The 19,201-nt window shown below is 47.1% G+C and overlaps 1 pseudogene; it reads left to right on the forward strand.

Annotated features, from left to right (window-relative positions):
• Positions 1-12,721: 12,721 nt before the first annotated feature.
• The window catches only part of LOC115315835, a 37,402-nt pseudogene continuing 30,922 nt past the window's right edge, over positions 12,722-19,201 (forward strand).

Genomic DNA, 19,201 nt, shown 5'->3' on the forward strand with positions numbered 1-19,201 from the left:
CCCTTCCCGGCTTCCCGGCTACATACGGCTGCGCGCACGTACATCATCATAGATTATCATTTGGCACGCCCCGGTATCACCTTGATTCTCTTGCATGTTTTGACTTCATAAGATTGTGTTGTTTGTGATGCCTTACTTTCCTCAGCAAGTGCAGAAAAGCAGTTCCAGTCGTCTTATCGCTTTAGAATCGCTTTGTCGTCTGCTTCGTCGTCGTCTGCTTCTTCGTCATCTACTTCTTCGTCTTCGTGAAAGCGTGAGCCCACTGCCGTTCACGAGGTAATCCCACTGCGGCCGCGAAAAAAACAAAACAAAAAAACGGCGATACTACTTGAGCATTTTGACTCCTCGGACGTCTCAATTACCTTGCAAACAAGTGAACATCTAGTGCAATAGCAGAGAACAAGAAAATTCGAGGGACCATCGGCTCGGTGTAGCACCACGGAACAGCATCAAATATGATGAAAAACTGAGCTTGGTGGTGCTCAGTCTTGTGCATAACGTTTAATCAGCCATCAAGTATAAGGAGCAAAAATAGACTTTCGGTCAGCGATAGTTTTCTAAAAGTTGTTTCATTCTGGTTGACAGCCTGTGTGACAGAGTACAGATAAACAGCGGGAGAAGACTGCACACAAAGAACTGATCTACACAAAGGCCATGCCTGACGCGCCGTAATAAATGGCATCTATCAAAAAGAAGCAACCGGGCGGCGGAGAAAAGCTCACCGGAGAAAAGCTCACCGGAGAAAAGCTCACCGGAGATAAGCTCACCGGAGAAAAGCTCACCGCAAAACCGGCAGATGCGGAGAAAAGCTCACCGGCCTTTCAGCAGATGCGGAGAAAAGCTCACCGTTATTTTTTTAGCTTAGCTTGATTCTGCGTCAAACTTGGCAGTTTAACACAGTTCGCATTCGTCACTTCATTAAAAATATGTCCTCGTTTTTGTAATAATCTTGAGATTCATTGGGAATATTTACTAATTCCTCAGAAATTAGAAATCACCCATTCTGTAAATTAATGAAGCCGCAAGTATAAAATCAGAACATCGTACACCGGTAAAATAAGGCAACAATTTATTGACAGCTGAGGGTGCGCCGTCGGTAGCTCTGTCAGATAAAGAGGTTTGTTTTTTGCGAGCTAATATGAATAGCGGTGTGTGAATCGCTTGAGGTCGAAATATTGTGTGGTGCCTAATAGATAAGTAGATGTCTGTTAATGCAATCAGTGTCGGCTACGCTGTTTTCTTCTGTTAATTTCACTAACAAAACTTTAGTTGCGAGAACAGCTTCGTCGTGTCGTGTTCGTTGTCTTCACTCAGTCGTCGTCGTTTGAGCGGTTTTCATCATGTATATCGTTTACCAACTCGCCCAATTCGCTACCTACCTTACAAAAGACTAGTTCTTATATTGCTCACGAGTAACAACGGTGCCAGTGTGCACCTCTAAAGGTCATGGGTGGCTCACCGTAGAAGGCACTATCACACAAAGGGAACGCGTGGAAACACCAGCTCGAACGGCTAGAAAGCGTGCATGTCCGTGGAAGAAGCCTCGATATCCTATTGACTGTTTTATCCTGTTTTCAAATGTTAACAAACGCTTCAAAGAGAATTTCAGGCCCCGCGTTGTTGCGCAAGCACTTTTGAATTTTTGGCATTTACACCTCTGATTTTTAGGTTTTAGGCAGTCATCATTACGTTCTTTTTTTTTTTAATTTTTCCTGTTCTTCAAGTTCATAAAGATATTAGTTAGGCCTTTGTTGCCTAGAGAGTAAGCCACAAAAAACACTCGCCCGCAATTATTAATTTGGGAGCAATATACCCAATAAGCCTAACAAATATTACAAAAGAGGACATTTTATTTTTTACAAAGCTGACGAATTTTAATGATAATAAATTGATATATGTTACGCACGATCCAACAACCTCCATATAAAAAGAAGAAAAAATATCAGTGAGCTTTTCTCCGCATACGCTCAATGGCCGGTGAGCTTTTCTCCGGTGAGCTTATCTCCGGTGAGCTTTTCTCCGGTGAGCTTTTCTCCGGTGAGCTTTTCTCCGGGATTCGAAGCAACCATGCCAGATACCTGAAAGCTTGGGGTGGAGATGATTTTTCGTGCAGAGTTTCTATTCAGTTTTATTTTGTTTGTGCAAGATCCGAACGCTAACAGTCGCCCGACGGGGGAAGCTTTTTTCTGCGGTCTCGACTGGTGCTAATGCAGAATGGATCAGTAACACCAGCCTAATAGACCACCACAAAATGGGTGAGGTTCGTTTGTTACCTTTTTGGCGGTAAGTACGTGTTGCACTTCTAAATTGCATTTAATCTTTTCGCGTTGGTATGGGAAAAAAATGAAGGCTGCTTCCGAAAAAAAGTTGTTTTATATCAAGTGGTGCATATTGGGAATCGCTGCTCTTTTTTAGTGATTGTCCTGATCTTTTGAAGCACAGTTGTGCTTGAAACATGTCGACGGCAATAACAGTTATAACCACCAAAATACACCGAGTAAGAAGTGTATTAAAGACGGCCTCCGCAAAGCAGTGCGGAGGTCCTATTTGAGATAGACCAACGATTAGGCTGCTACGGAGCAAATGGTCAGAGAGATTCCAGCTTACGGAACACTTCGGCACGCTCTATGTCTCGTGCCCTGTAATCTTACATATCTTAGCTGACGTGCAATAATTGGATATAAATTATAAAGCAAATCGCGAAACAAATCGTAAAACACTATTTTTCCTGCCGCTCTATCCGGCTCTGTCGACCTTTCTTCGCCATGCATCTTTCTTGCGGGAGGACATAATGTCCAAGGCCTTTTTGCCTGGTGCTGTTATTATAGCTCCGTGGCATACAACATGTGAAGCCACCCATTGAAAACCATGAGTAAACACCTGGCTAAAAGTCTCGTGCTAACCCGAAAATTCCCAAACGCCGGGCGTATAATGCGCGCCAACGCGGCCGGAAAACTGGGGAGAACTACAGGTACCAGGATGCACCGCGGCAGCGGTGGCGTCGCGCAACTCCTCGTGAGATCGGTCTATTGATAATAGGAAAAATCGTAGGTTTTTTCTTGCGCTAATGCCTCTAGAGTGCGTGCTATCTTCTACTTTTATTATTCGCGTGTTTTTGATGGAGATCATTTGATTAATATCGAATTCTCCCCGCCCCTTCCCAGTACTGACATAGCGTTCAGCAACGCTATCACTTGGGCTGCAGGCTTAATAGCTGCGATACTGATATAACAAGAAAAAATAGACTAATCACAATAGATCTCTAACTTTTTTAATGGTGAGAGGAACAATAAAGTTGTGTATTGTTTTTTGTCATCGTGTTGCTGAAGCGGGCACCAGCGTTGGGTAAGCTGCAAGGCCGAGCGCGTTTGGGAACGGCCAAGGTGCCACCGCAACTGGCGAACTAGAGCCACTATGGCGAACATAGAGCAAATTGTCTTTTGTGAAAAGCAATCTATGAAAAAAGTACGTCGATTGCGAGTACATGAAGCATTAAAATACAATATGAACGCAAACTGGAACAACCCTTAATATATAAAAAAAGAAATTTATTCTCAACTCGCTGCTTTATGAATTCCTCAAGGGTGGTGATACACTTCATTGACATACACAGCAATCACATGATAGATATCCAGCAACATACTAAGCAAGAAGACTACAAAATAGTCATAATATATTGCGGCGCAGAATCCTAACCTCTTCGCCATTGACGATGTGCACATAGTTCCGAAGGATAAGGCGCGGCTCAAAATGTCTCTCGCACACCGCTGATGTCTCGGCGAGGCATTTATCTTCTCGGTTACGATTTTGTTCCCACTGTAGTCTGCGCGACTCCTCCTTTGGCGCACAAAACAGCGACGGCTTACGATCGCTGGTGCTCCCGCTGCCCTTGTTGACCGGGTAGCCCGACTTGCATCCCGGCGTGAAGCAGTGGGTGCGTCCGTCTTTTTCCTCACAATTACGACCGAGCGGGCATCGGAACGGGGAAGACTCCTTACCACTACACCACAAAGAAAAGTGCTACGGTGCTACGTTCGGGAGAAGCATACCGCCTCAGCTTCGTCGTCTTCTTCGCTCATCGCACATCTGCCATCTGCCACAAATTTTCCTAGAGCAAAGAACTTCAGCGCCACTCGCGGCATCTACGCTGACCGTCTTCACGCGGCCCATTGTAAGCGGCCGCCGCTCAATGAGGTAGAGGGGCTTAGAGCGATAGACCGGGGTTCCGGTCTGCACTTGAAAGTGACCCCCATAAGGCGGCTGCCATTGTACGCAAATGTGACCACTCGTCACATGACCAAACAAAATACGTGACGTCACAGGAAAGATGGCAGCGCCCAGGCAGCGGCTGGTCCCAGCTGGGACGGAGCTTGTCGGATGCTTTGTTTGTTGTCGTTCGTGTCGGCGAGTTGATTTCAGACGCGGAAGCCGTCATATGAGGCCGGTCGAAAGCGACTTCAGAGTTCGGCGTGGTGTCTGACGTAGGTATAACATGAACAGAAGGAGGCACGGTGTGCATTTCCCTGGTGACCGACGGGGATATTGCCACGAAAGAGACAATCGGCCCTACGTTGCTCGGACCGCGGATTGATTCGGATACCGCAACTAAATTTTAAGGCAACGTTTTTGTGCTCTCGTTGACCGTCGGAATCTTCCAGGTCTGCAGTGAAGCGTGTGCTATATATTTGGATACACAGTTTAGCGACGGAAATTGCGTGAGTCGATCGTGCTTGGCAGTTTGCAATCGTGGTGCCGCTTCAAATGACCGAAGGCTCACTTTGGTTGTGCGGCGCACCGGAGAGCTGCCTTCAAGTTGGTAGTTCCTGGGCCGTGCTTCAGGTGATGCTGTGCTGCTTCCTAAATTGTTCTGGCGTAGACGTGCACTTTCGCGGAGCACAGGTGTTGCAGTTGGTATTGATTCCGCTGGTCTGTCGCACGTTTCGTCGACACAAGTTTCATCAACACTCGGTACGCGAATTGCAAGCTGTATGGACATTTCATCGCGCGTGTTACCTACCCAGTCCACCCGTTCACGCCGCTTTGCAACCACAGTCTGCCACGGCTCATTACTAGAAAAGTGGTCCCACATCCATTTCAGTTCAGTTCGTCCACGGCAGTCACCAAACCCCGAACGAGAGGATTTGTTCGGACAGAATGCCTCTAAAACAATGCAGCTTTTTTAGCGGTAAGGATAGACTCTCTTCTGTCAGTTTTTGTATATTGTCACGGATGCTTGCTCCAGTCCTATCTTCTATTAATATTTACTGTTCTGGAAAGTTACAGGCCATGCACAGCTGTCATCGTATGTTCTGGTGGAGGTGCTGGGTACTTTGCCCGTAGCCCTTCACTCTGTGTGCGCCCTGGCAGCTCCTCAGCCGAGTTGCCCGATAACAGGACACGGGTGGCGAACTATCCCGCGTCTTAAACCTCCGGCCAGCCGTGAACCAAGTCCTATCCCGAGCCTTTCAGAAAAACCGGAATACGAGCGATTACCACAAGGACGAACCTTAGAAATACACCACGAAGAACCTGAAATCCGAGCCAGTCGCTGCTACCAGCAAGAACCACCGAAATTCAGTATTTTGCCAGAAAAACCGAACCTGATGAAGCCAACAATGACAAATCTGTAGCAGCAAACCGCGTCCCCTTCCACCATCGTTTGCATGCCCGTCGCAACTCGCACTCCGATGCCCTTTCATGCAAGGTGTATGAAGACGTCGAAGGCTGGATTGAAATATATGACCGTGTCGCCCGCCATAGTGGGTTGACGGACAACCAGCTCCTGCGGGACCTATACTTCTCTTGGAAGAAACTACCAGGCACTGGTTTGAGAACCACGAATCCTCTTTAACGTCGTGGGAAGTTTGCAAGATCGAGCTGAAGTGCATGTTCATCAGCCAACATTGATGAGAGACAGCCGAATTCCTGATTCTCTCCAGGGCACGGCCCCAACGAGAGCGTCATCGCCTTCGAGGAGGATGTTTTTCGCCTGATCGAACACCCATGCCAACCCTGATGCTACAGAAGACAAGAAGCTAAGAATCTCATGTCCCTCATGTGAAGCACAACACCTTCGGCAGTCTTGTCCGCAACGCCACGACACCAGTCGAAGGGTTCATATTACCGAGGTTTCCAACATTGTATGTACACTGCCAGGCCCGAGCCTGCCAATATCAACAACTCCCCAGCGTCTCGACACTTGAGTCATCCAGCTGCAACTTCGACGCCAGTCTCCCAGGCATCTGCGACATCATCCACAACGTTGTACGGGAGAGATCCGGAAGCTACTTCCTGCCATCAGTTGCCTGGCTTTTATTTTGATTGCCGAGATTGTTTCGGAACAAGTTCGACAGGCATTTCAACTGGAGACTTATTTGAGCGAAGCGGCATCTGACGAACCGAGGGTGGCTTATGCCACAAAGTCACGACGACCGCCACCGGCTACTTGTTACTATCCAATACCAATTCAACGAGACGCCCCAACACTGAAGCATTCCCGACATCAGGAAGAACCAGCGTAGGTCTGCGCTGAACAAAATACACCGAGGAAAACCGAGGTGCTGCGAATGGTCGACCGAAAACCACTCTGCGACCATTGCATGAGGCCGACCATGTCTACTGGAGGTACCCATACCAATGAATTGGCCTGCAAGGGTTCAAGCCGAACGACCCTCGACCATGTCTCGACGAGCGTCCGCGAAGCATTGAGAATTATCTTCGGTGGCCTTTGTCCCTGGTGCCAACATTACCCCGAAGCTTCTGATCCCTTTCACCTCGATGGGAGGTAAGCACGACAAAGCAGGTGAGCGGCAATGCAAGGACAGTTGATTTGGTGCCGGTTGTCGTCCAAGGACAATACCTCATAATTTGCTGACACTAATTATCTGTGTCCACGCCACGAAGCAAACTATTTCTAACTTTGAAGGAGAATGTCGCTGAGTGACTTGAAGAAATAGAATGGTTGGTTGTTCTCAAAAGTGGACACCAAGCATCACCCGACTTCACTTTGCCACACGGGACTTGCACAAGTTGCAGTGGTCGTGGGATGCAGAATAAATCTCCATTACGAAATGGAAAAGAAATAGCTTGGATAGCAAAGAAACATTGTTGCCAGCCACCAAGTCAATGGTACAGGAAAAGGCAAAGCCATGTAAGCAATACATGCCGAGCTTGCTGCATTGACGCAGAAAGCTACCAGGAAAATTTGCGGACTAGAGGCCAGCCCTGCAGCTCCAGTGCATCAGATGTCAGGTGCGGCACATGACGTATGATTACAAGATGGCATCGGTCAGTAGAAGTTGCCACTCGACCAAACTGAACACAGACGTGCCAGGAGCGTCATCCGACAACAAGGAGTACAGGTACAACAACTGAACGCCTGACACGAGACTGTCGCAGAAAGAACTTATTATGCAACCATTTGCTAGGAATCCATAATTATGTAATCAAGTGGAAATAAACACATTTGATACACTAACCACAAAAACATATTTACGCTTGCCTTTACGCCTTCAGAGTCTAGACACCAAGAAGTGTGTTTACTGCACACGCTGGACCTTTTGAGGACAACCACCATCTCTGACCCCTCAGTATTAATTAATGAGACATACCAGACTGGCAGACTTATTGCATGGGGCTGCATTCGTTCCACCTCCTCTGAACATGTTGTGCATCCGAAAACAAACTCTAGTGATGTGAAAATGTTATTTAATAACGTATTCCCTCCAGTGATGTGAAAATGTTATTTATTATTTTTATTCCCTTCCGGGGCCTTCGTAGGCATTGCAGAGAGGATACTTAAAACAACACACATGTTAATAGCATCATAGCACTCTGACATTAATGAGCACAAAACCAACCCAGCTACCAAAAATAAATATTACACTCGTAAGAAATAATTATTGCTGTAACTTGTTAATTACAAAGACGAACACACCTCTGAGCATCTAGTTTAATTAAATGTGTTGATACATTGTTCTATAGCAGGACATTTTCAATACGAATGACACAATAGACCATTTGCAAAACCCCATCAAGCAACGCAATTGTCACAATTTTTTTTAGGCGTAGAGCACACGAATGAGCGAAGTTCACGTCGAACGCTAATTTATTTATTTAGGAATACTGCAGGCCAGTTGCGGCCCAAGCAGGATTGGGAGTTACAAAAGTCAAGTAAAAAAAGAAAAAACGCAACACCAGGTAATCCGTAAAATGGGAGAGGGGAACAGGGGAAAAGTATGCAAAAATTGTAATAAAGCACATGTAGTAGCTCACAACAAAGTTGGGAGGAGTGGCGGTAGTGGGGAACAGGAAAATAAAACACAATGCAAAAAGTTACACATCAAACAAACGCTCAATCGACTCCAAAACATTGTCAGATATAAATATGTGATGAGGTAGGTTGTTCCATTCTGTTATGGTTCTGGGAAAGAAGGAGTATTTAAATCCATTTGTTCGAGCGAATACTGGAGTTATTTTATGCGGATGGTCATGCCTTGTGTGCCTAGTCGAGGATGGGTGAAGAAAGGACGACGATTCAAGCCGGAGTTTTTTAAACCAGAGTTGATAAAGAAATTTTAGTCTAGCTAGCTTCCTTCGTGATTCAAGAGAGATGATGTTGTTACTTTGAATTAAGGCAGCAGGTGAGTCATGCGGGTGGTAGCGATTAAATATAAAACGAGCTGCTTGCTTTTGAACATCTTCCAGTATCTTGATATCTTTTTTTGTGAATGGATCCCAGACTGTACAGGCGTATTCTAACTTCGTTCTTATCAATGTGTTATAGGCTAAAAGTTTCACATGAGAAGGCACGTGCTTAAGCTTGTGCCTTATCATACCTAGTTTTCGACGGGCAGCTGCACAAACGTGTTCAATGTGTGAGGACCAAGATAAGTTGCTAGAAATTGTAATACCAAGATATTTAAAGCTCATCGTCCGAGAGATGTAGTTATCACCAATAAAGTATTCATACTGATGAGAGGACTTTTTGTTAGTGATGCGCATGTACAAGGACTTTTCTTGGTTAAGCTTCATCTCCCAACGATCGCACCAGCTAGAAACTGCATTAAGACTTTCGTTCAGAACAACTTCGTCCCTAGTAGAGTTAATATCCTTGAACAATAGGCAGTCGTCCGCAAATAAACGAATACTCACGCTTTTATCTATACAAAAAGTGAGGTCATTAATAAAAATTGAAAAAAGAAGAGGGCCAAGGACACTCCCTTGCGGAACACCCGAAATTACAGGAAGAGGATCAGAATGGTGACCGACTACATCGACGAATTGTTTTCGCATTTGAAGATAAGCTGAAATCCATTGAACAACTGTGCTGGGAAGGCCAATCTCATTTAGTTTGTATATAAGACCGGAATGAGGAACTCTGTCGAAGGCTTTGCTAAAATCAAGGAAGATGACGTCGACTTGAACAGGCCTATCTACTATAGAAGCAAAAGAATGAATAGTTGAAATGAGCTGAGTAGTAGTAGAAAGTCCCTTTCGGAACCCATGCTGAAAAGGCGAGATTATTTCATGTTTATCGAGGAAATCATTGATGTAATTAGAAATTATATGTTCCAGTAGTTTGCACGAAGAGCTGGTAAGTGAAATTGGGCGATAATTCGTTAACATCGTACGGTCTCCTTTTTTAAAAACGGGTACAACCCGAGCAATTCGCCAATCTGAGGGAACAACGCCGCATGAAAATGACATTTGGAAGATAACAACAAGGAATCTAGAAATCCACTCAGCGTAACGACGAAGAAATGCATTTGGTATATCATCAGGACCATTTGACGATTTAGGTTTGAGGTTAAGTAGCATAGAAAAGATACCTTCAAACGTGATGAACTCTGAGCTTATCTCAGCTTCTTCGTTAAAGGAGGAATGTCTAGTGTAAGACTTCGAGAACACTGACTGAAAGAAAAGATTAAACTCCGTAGCTATTTGTTGTTTGTCATGAACCAACATTTCCCCAATTTTGACATAATCGACAGTTTTTTGTTGATTTGAGCTGAGGTGTCGCCAAAACTTCGCTGGTTCTGTCTTAAGGAATCGTGTGAGTGTATTGGAATGATAGAACTGCTTACTTGTGCGAATTTTAGCTGCCAGTGCTCGCTTTAGGCAGGGGAGGGAGGAACTGTGAACTGGACTTCTACGGTTTCTTTTTACTTTCCGTACTAGATGAATTATTTCGCGTGTCATCCAGGGGTTTTTGCGGCGCACATATTTACTTTTATTAGGAATAAAGTTTCGAAGACAAAAATGACAGATTGATTTAAATTTATTCCACAAATAATTAACGTCGTTCCCAGAAAATGTATCTAAGGATAACTCAAGGTAATCTAGAACAGATTCGTCATTGCAGGACTAGAGTCCAATAGGCGCTGAGCCGAGTTCACAGTGACGGCGGACATAACATTGTTGACGAACAAATGCCCAAAGTATGAAGGCCTTGGGTAATTAGAGTAGTAGCTACTGTAATTCGTTCCATCACAATTTGGCAAACGGCAAAGGTGAGTCAATATGCACGTTGGAGAGAGGCACATGACAACATATCATCAGAGTGCTCGTCTGCACAGATTTGTCACATACCTTCACTCCGTCTCTCTGATAGGCTCGAGGGGGCTGTGGCGGTTGCCCTTTTCCGAATTACGGTGATACAAAGTATAGGCAACTTGCACTTTTGAAAAAAGTCTATTGAAGAGACCGAAAGGATGTGGCAACATTTTTTAGCAAGACTGCTCTTCGGGCAAGGGCTGAACACAGATATGAATTATCTTGTCCAGGTAATTAGAACAAGTAAATAATTGACCGACTAATACAATGCACTCGTGATTAAAAAAAAACAAGTATTGCTGCAATAAATGCTACGAAATAAAAAAATGTGCAGTTAATCTATGCGTACACCAAAACAGTTGTTCTTATAGCAAGTTGAATAGCTTTGAAGCAGGTGCCCGTAACGATTTATTTATCCCCACACTCAATAAACGTCTACCTCGCAGTTGAAAATAAGTGTGCACTTCGCACTGACAAAAAAAGGAAGAAAAGCGATCGAATGTAGAATCATCGATTAGCACAATACCTAAAGATCGCAGGAGCTTCCTCGCTAAAAGTTGGCTTGATTATGCAGTTTCCTAGGGCTGAAACGGATTCCCCTAGGCCCTACGTCGGACGCATATATTTCGCGTCAATTATCAGACATTCCAACGTTCAACTAAAGCTAAGAGAATGCGAAAATCGCATGCTAAAAGCACTCAGAGTTCTATCAATCCTCGAACAGATTCGGTAATCCGAGCACCGGTACGGCGATACGGCTGATGCTGTCTCACAAGCGTTAATATCCTGATGATCAAGAGCGATCTTGCGAAAAAGGGATATAATGTCTCATTCATTCATGTTTTCACATTATACTTGAGTCAGCGAGCACCAAAAAGCCCGAAGTCGTCGGAAAGCAGCTGTACATCACGGCTAGAGCCACTAAATGAGCTGCGCTTAGAGTATCGGCACTCCGTTCCCCACATTGTTGTGAGCGCCGCCATTTTGGCTCGTATGCAGAGCAGACGCAACTGCCGATCGTCATGATTCAAAAGTGCAACTTCCTCAGCATTAGATTCGGTTTTAGGAAGCTCATGTAATATTGCTTTGCTCAGTCATGAACTGTTTAAACATTTGTGGAGGGCGGAAAAGCGTTTCCTGTGATTTCAGATAAAGCTTCAGATAACTGACAACCATGATCTTACGACACAATATGGCCAAGTGTCGTTACTCTGAAGCGTAGCTTATTAGAGAGTTTTAGTAGATCGTTCTCATGACTCCGATAACGATACCCGATACTCCGCCACCGCCTCCCTTGTGCATGCATAGTATCGTTATCGGGGCTATCGGAGGTATCGGAACGATCTACTAAAACTCTCTATTTAGTGGCACTAATCACGGCTACCGCGCACCGAACAAACTCGCATTTACTAGCTCTGGGCGCTGCCATCTTACCGATGACGTCACGCCTTTTGTGAGGTCACGTGACGAGTGGTCACATTTGCGTAAAACATGGCGGCAACCGGGGGGGTGCCACTTCCGAACTTCCGGTTTATCACTCTAAGCCCCTCTATCTCGTTGCCGCCGCTCTTGCCATTACATCCTCTAGAGTCTAGAACACTGTAACGCTGGCCTAACGTTAGGCCTAACGTTAGGCCTATCGTTACGCTTTGAGGTCTAACGTCGTCAATCGGTACGCGCAGCTGTTGAACGCGAGAGAGGGACGCGGGTAACGTGCTGGCCTGACGTTAGGACTAAGGTTACGCTTTGATGCCTGACGTCGTCAACCGGTACCCGCAGCTAGGGCAATGATGATGATAATGAGAGGACACGTGCTTTCAGCACTCGCTGCGCCGAGTTTCGCACTCCCGCCGCTGCCTCACCCATGGCGTCGCAGCAGTCACAGCTAGAGTGCCTTCATACACACCGGCGCTTTTGCTTGAGTGGTGACATCTCAGCCATTTTTCTGCCCAATCGTTTTTTTATGCATTTTGGAGCGCGCGCAACCCGGTGCCACTCAGCTCGAGTGCGTAGCTTTGGCTAATGCATAGACACCATTTTACCGCCCAAGTCACGCACCGAGTGCGCGAGAGAGTCACGCGCTCGCAGATTCAAGGCAACAATGGATGTCTTCACCCTGAGACAGACAGACATGTAGGCACCCTAGTCACAGCGAGCGAGGGCGGTCTGCGCGGCGCGCCGCCGCAATCCCTACCGCGCTGCGACAGCTTCTGCACCTCTCGGCTCCAAGGAAAATGGCGGCGCCTCGAGCATCTATATTGTCGGCGGCCACAACCTCGGCAGTAGCGAAACGGGACCGTCCACGCCAGCACACCGCAGGTGAACTAAGGGTGCGGAAGAACGGCATGAATGATTTTGCTTTCACAAGTCATAAGAACTGCTGAGGTGTCCTCGGATTTTTTTTTTTATTAACTTTATGACCTTGACAGAAAAGCTTCGTACCCCAACTAAGGGTTTGTGGACTGCACTTCGTGTCAGGTGAGGAACCTCTTTGCGATTGACTAGGACAAGAAAATATTCTGAATTGTGGTAATGCAAAGACGACACTGTGACTCCATGGCACCACTGCTGCCGCAAAAAGACGCCGAATGCCTCCCACATGGCGCCAAAGCACTGAGAGCAGACGACAATTTTGGTTTCGATTTCGAGTCTAACCGGAAGGTGCGTGAGGTGCAAGAAGCCCAACAAGAAGCCTAAAAGACTACAAAGTCGCGTGATTTTAGACCTGCATACTTTGCGCGCGTGCAAATCTATGCCTGCACGCACTCCATGTCAGAAACATCTGTACGTGAGTATGTGAGTTTAAAAAGCGCCTTGTATGGGCGAGTTCTCGTACAAGGAGAGCATTCTGCCGAGCCATGCTCGCACGTCTGTGCCTCTGTCTTTGCTGTAGACATTTGCGAGATGAAGCATACAACCTTTCCATAAAAGCGTCCACGTTCAATGTGTTTGCCCGCTTCGCACAATCATTTTTCTTCAGGGCGCAGCTGCGAGCGCACGTCGCAGCGGTGGACTGCAGGATCTAACACGTGCGGAGTGACATTTGTGTGAACACTCTATTCGTCGACAGGGCTAAAGCGAAATATCACTAGCCCTAAGTAACTTTGATATTTCAGGAGATTTAGACACCTGTACGAATTTCACACGAGATTATAATTTATAGTGTTGTCATTGATGACGAAAGGCTGTTCCACAAATGGCACCGGCCAGTTCTTCTGGTCTGTGCCCTTTCCTGGTCCATTCGCGAAGTTCGTGGAAATAGTGCAAGCTATGTTTGCTTTCTAATGGAGAATATGCGAGTGTACTGCAGTCTGCTAAAAAAAATTTCAGTTTGGCCTGTGGGATTGTGAACTAATTCCAGCTGTGGGTGTTGTGGCGTTGTGTTGATCACGTTCGTCAGTCACGTTCATGGTTAAAGTAGGAATATGGTATGGGAGGTGTGTTTACCACTGATCTCCACTGGAGGGCTGGATGGCGAATTGAGCAAACAGGCATGAAGCCACCGGAAATAACCGGCTTGTCCCGAAAGTGAGCGCTTGACAGGCTTTCTTATTCTTACGAGCGGTGGTCCAAACAGTGTCCAAGGCGCTTTATTGGCTTTTGCTATATCAAGAGTCTGTTTGTTGCGCAATAACAGCTCATGCAGGCCCGAGAAGTCTTCTTGGAAGCCATTTGGGGTGTGAGAATTTCGAGATTCTTGTTGACTAAGTGTACATGCACCACGTTCAATGGCCTCATTTTCAAGATTGAATATTAAAAACTATTATTAAAAACTACGCAAAAATCCAAGAAAGAGTGAACCAAAACATTATCTAAATGCACTATAAAACCCAGCAGACACTCGACTTCCGGGACAAGCTTCGAACTTCCGGTGGCTTCACTCGCGCCCGACTCGGAGCGCGACTAAGCGCCATCCAGCCCCCTACAGTAGAGATCAGTATAGTGTTTACTGAACCAGCTTTCAGGACGCTGGCGACGCGCAGATTCACTGGCGCTTCAGCGAAAACCATTTGAGAATTATGCGTTACAACTTACTTCAGAAGCATCCAAGCCTTTGGTGAAAGCAAACGCCACCACGCGTTCTAAACTCAAAACTGTATCCGCGACTCCAGTGTCCTATAGGGGTCGCTACTCTCGGGCAAATATGGCGGTCGAAAGCAGGTCGGGCCGTGCCATCTGCCAGCTCAACGCACTGCGCTTGGGTTTAAGCAGGAAAGCATTGGCTTCAAAACGGTTTGCCCCGATTTTTATCTACTACGTTCCAAACCTTGAGGCGGTGTGTAGGCGTAAGCCAGCTTCCAGAAGCTTGACCTTTTTAAGGAAAGCGATAAAAGAATTACCTACTGTGCTTATTCGACCGCGCTGATGAGTGTTTATAAACGCACAATGTCTGGTTCACGGCAGTGCGTAGGGAGAGACGAAGACGACGAGTCCGGTAGGACCATTGTCTACATTGCTCTAGAGGTAAATAACAATTTTATATACAGGGTGTCACAAAAAAAATTTACACGGTCTTTTTTACCGCAAAAATAAACTAGGCATCGCCGGACGCTCACTCTCCGCCCAAAGGTAGAGCCAGAGGTCACAACCAGATGCCAAAGTTTCAGCCCGATCCGATAAACTAATCAAAAGTTATAAGTGATTTTCTGAAAATTTCAATGGGAAAGTGGCGGCCGACGGAGTTTTCAAACACATGGGGCTCTATGGCACCAGAAACCGAAAACGGGCAAAAATGGGCTCCATTTTCCCATTGAAATTTTCAGAAAATCACTTATAACGTTTGAGTAAGTTATCGGATCGGGCTGAAACTTTGGCATCTGGTTGTGACCTCTAGCTCTACCTTTGGGCAAAGAATGAGCATTCGGCGATGCCTAGTTTATTTTTGCGGTAAAAAAGACCGTGTAAATTTTCTTTTGTGACACCCTGTATATATATCTGCCACCGATTCTGCCGCAACCCCTCGTTCTTCAACGAGGGGCAGCTGTCCTAGGCTCTTGAAGTAGTGACCCGTCTCCGACCAACGGGGACGAAGGAAAATGAGCCATCTAAGCGCACCGCCACAAGCATGGCAGCACAGAACAATCAGCCGAATCATCCAACAGCTCTGAGTGCTCCCCTGATAACGTCATGGAGGAGTCTGATGACGAAGGTGGATGGATCACCAAAGTAGCAAAGAAACGACGCCACGGATCCAATTCGAGTGAGGCGACGATCATCACTCAGCCGACTCAGAACCTAGTGGTCATTGTCAAACCTACTGATCCGACCACGATCATCACTAACATGAATCCTCTGGCTCTGAAACAGATGCTGGAAAACCTGGCACCAGACGGAGTAATCCAAATTCGGCCAAATTATCGCCTTAACCTATTGGCCATAGATGCAAGAAATATAGAATCAACGAAGTCCCTTCTTCAACTGAAGAAGCTCGGCACAATCCAAGTTCAGACGTATGAGCCAGCACCCCCATCTTCTAATGTTGGCGTTATTCGCGGCGTATCAACAGAAATCACAGACGCGGACCTCTGGGCATCAATAAGGGAAAAAGCACCAGTCATTCAAGTGAGGAGACTCGGCAAGACAGAGGCGGTAAAGCTTGTCTTCTCCACCAGGACCTCACCAGAATACGTCTTTGTGGGGCACACACGATACAGTGTCCTTTCCTACCCCGAAAAACCGCGGCAGTGTCCTAAGTGTAACCGCTTCGGACATCTGGCGAGCACATGCTCCAAAACGCAACGCTGTAGCCGATGTGGTGGAGAACATGTCGTCAGCGAGTGCGAAGCGAAACATCCAAGGTGCATAAACTGCAAGAGAGGCCACGATGCCACGTCCCGGAACTGCCCAGCCTACAAAGCTGAAAAGCAGATAACTAACTACAGAAGCTCGACCAACGTCGACTATACGTCTGCCAAAACTGTCATCACGAAGGAACAAAAGGTTCGAGGACTGGAGAAGCACCGCACACCCCACAAGCAAAAGCCAAGCTTGAAGGGAGACAAGAAAGCTATCATCCCAGAGATGAATGAAATCGATTTTCCTCCGTTGGATACGCCGTCATCAGAAATCATGCCGAAGCCAACGGTCCCGTCTGCAGAGCAGCCAGGGTCTTCACCCAAGAATGCAGAAGTTGTTACGACCCAAAATACTTCTAAGAACCAAGAAGTACCAAGAAAATGGGCAAGAACACCCAGCTCAAAAGAAGCCAAGATCAGTTGCAACGCCCAAGTCTCAAAGCCCTGGTAATGCGTTGTGCACAATTGCCACGTTGTTGCGCTCCTTCCTCACTTCTCTCCAGTCACCCATCGCTCGAGCAATGATCACAATTATCGACATTGTTGTTCCACTTGCCACTTCCTGGTGCAACTAGATAGCTTCATCGGGAACAACACATCGCAAAGTGAAATACGAAACATACAAAGAATACACTTCCTCGCTGCAATAAAAGCAGCTTATTTCCCACAATAATACAGTGGAATGTCAATGGGCTTCGAAACAAGATAAATGACTTACGGCAGCATTTACGGGGACACGAAGCCGAGGTACTCGCCCTTCAGGAAACCAACTTGAAGTCAGGAGCGATCCGACTATCTCCCTATGTTATCTATACTAGTAGTCCCCGAACATCAACAACAACAGACGCACCTAAGGCATCTATATATTTATACTCAGAGACTTACCTCAGTTCCAAGTGGATCTTTCAGATCTCTGCGACGAAAGCGCAGAATACGTGGCTGTCACGATACAAAAAGAACTCGGACGCCATGACAATCATATCGGTATATATTCGGCCTAGTTCTCCTTGGAATCCTTCCAACTTACGCACAATCCTTTCTCGGTGTAAGCCGGCCACGCTGATCCTTGGGGACTTTAACGCCCACAACGAGGCCTGGGGGGACAAGCAAACGTCCACTCGTGGCCGGTCTCTAGAGGATACCACTACAGCTATTGGCCTCCGGTGTCTGAATGACGGCACTGCAACCTTTGTGAGACCTGGCGTAGAGAACAGTGTGCTCGACCTGAGTTTCGCCACCGCTGCAGTACGTGCGCTCTGGCTCGCCGAACCCGAGAGCTGAGGCAGTGACCATCTCCCTATTATAATTACTTCCTCAGAAAAAAGACCTGTCACCCACAAGGCTTGTTCTGTAACAAACTGGGATGCCTTCCGAGTGTACTTCGAAGATATAATATCTACTGGCACCACTGATCACACGACCGCCATCTCTCAGGCGCTCTGCAAAGCGACATGGAGAGTTACGGTTCCTATATATAGACTCAACCCAGACCTAAAATACCTAAGGCTACGTGCCTCGCGCCGCAAAGCACAACGACGTGCCTTGAAAACATCAAGACAAGAGGATATACAACAGTATCGAAGGATTGATGCGGCATTTCGTAGGCATACCAAGCGCTTACAACGGAAACAATGGCGACAGTGATGTGAGACCCTTCACTCTCTCGGTGGCGGGAGGCAAGCATGGCGAATGGCCCGCATCCTGGCGGGTCATGCTGTTCCCCGCTCACCGGTCCTTGGCCTTGTTATCGCGCAGAACATCACGTTGCCTCAAGCCGCGGAACTCCTTGCTGATGAATTCGTCTCTGCTCCCGCTCCGCCACCGGAATTTGTCGCAGCCACTGCTACCAGCACGTCAGCGCAGGTTGCCAGCAACTCCGATTTCACGCTGAGTGAACTACAGCATGCCCTTCAGCGTTCTTCTCGGAAACGCACCGCACCGGGCCCAGATGGGATAACTTTTCAAGCGCTTCGTAACCTTGATGATACGATGCTTCCTGGCCTTCTGGAATACTTCCTGGCCTTCTGGAATACGAGGTCGCTGCTTTCAAAAGCTCTTCCACAAAGCGAGCACTCGCGCAAGAAATGCAGTCTCCAAACTAGAAGTACGGGTTAGCTCGCGCTGGAAGCTTTGGCTGGAGTAGCGTTGGCTGAACGGAGTATTAGCGCCGAGATGTTTCGGTGGCGCCCTCTTATGGTGTGGATGACTCGTGAGGTGCCCAAGAGGAAGCCGGTCAAAGTTCAGTGCCGGGGCGAGGTCTCGGTACGGAGCGGTTTCTTTTTCGAAGGATCGCACGCACCTCACGTTTCTCCAACTCATGAAAATCATCCTCCGGATGCCAGAACCTACCGTGCGCCGTCATTCAGCGGGAGGCTGATATCGCAAGTAAGACAATAACTGATTGGGCGAGCCTTTGTCGGGAGGTTGTGGTAAATGCCGTCTGTAAGCATTCAGACATGATTGGTGGCGAAGGCGTGACTGTAGAACTAGACGAGAGTATGATCGGTCGGCACAAGTACCATCGCAGGTATTTAAGGCCTGGCCAGTGGGTTTTCGGTGGTGTGGCGCGTTGTAGCGGGTGCTGCTTTTTTGTTCCCGTGGAGACCCGTGACGCTAAAACCCTGCAAGGGCTAATAGCCAAGTGGGTCCGCCCTGGAACAAGAATAATCACAGATTGTTGGGCTGGCTATCGCAAGCTTGCAGATGACGCTCGCTTCACGCACCTCACCGTTAACCACAAGCTGCACTTTGTCGACCCGAACACTGGTGCGCACACCAATACGGTGGAGGGCACCTGGGCCCACGTCAAAAACTCTCTTCCACGTGGACGGCGCGAGAGCCACCATTTCACT

This window comes from Ixodes scapularis, unplaced genomic scaffold (assembly GCF_016920785.2).
Source record: "Ixodes scapularis isolate PalLabHiFi unplaced genomic scaffold, ASM1692078v2 PGA_scaffold3__209_contigs__length_174095766, whole genome shotgun sequence".
Taxonomy (NCBI): domain Eukaryota; kingdom Metazoa; phylum Arthropoda; class Arachnida; order Ixodida; family Ixodidae; genus Ixodes; species Ixodes scapularis.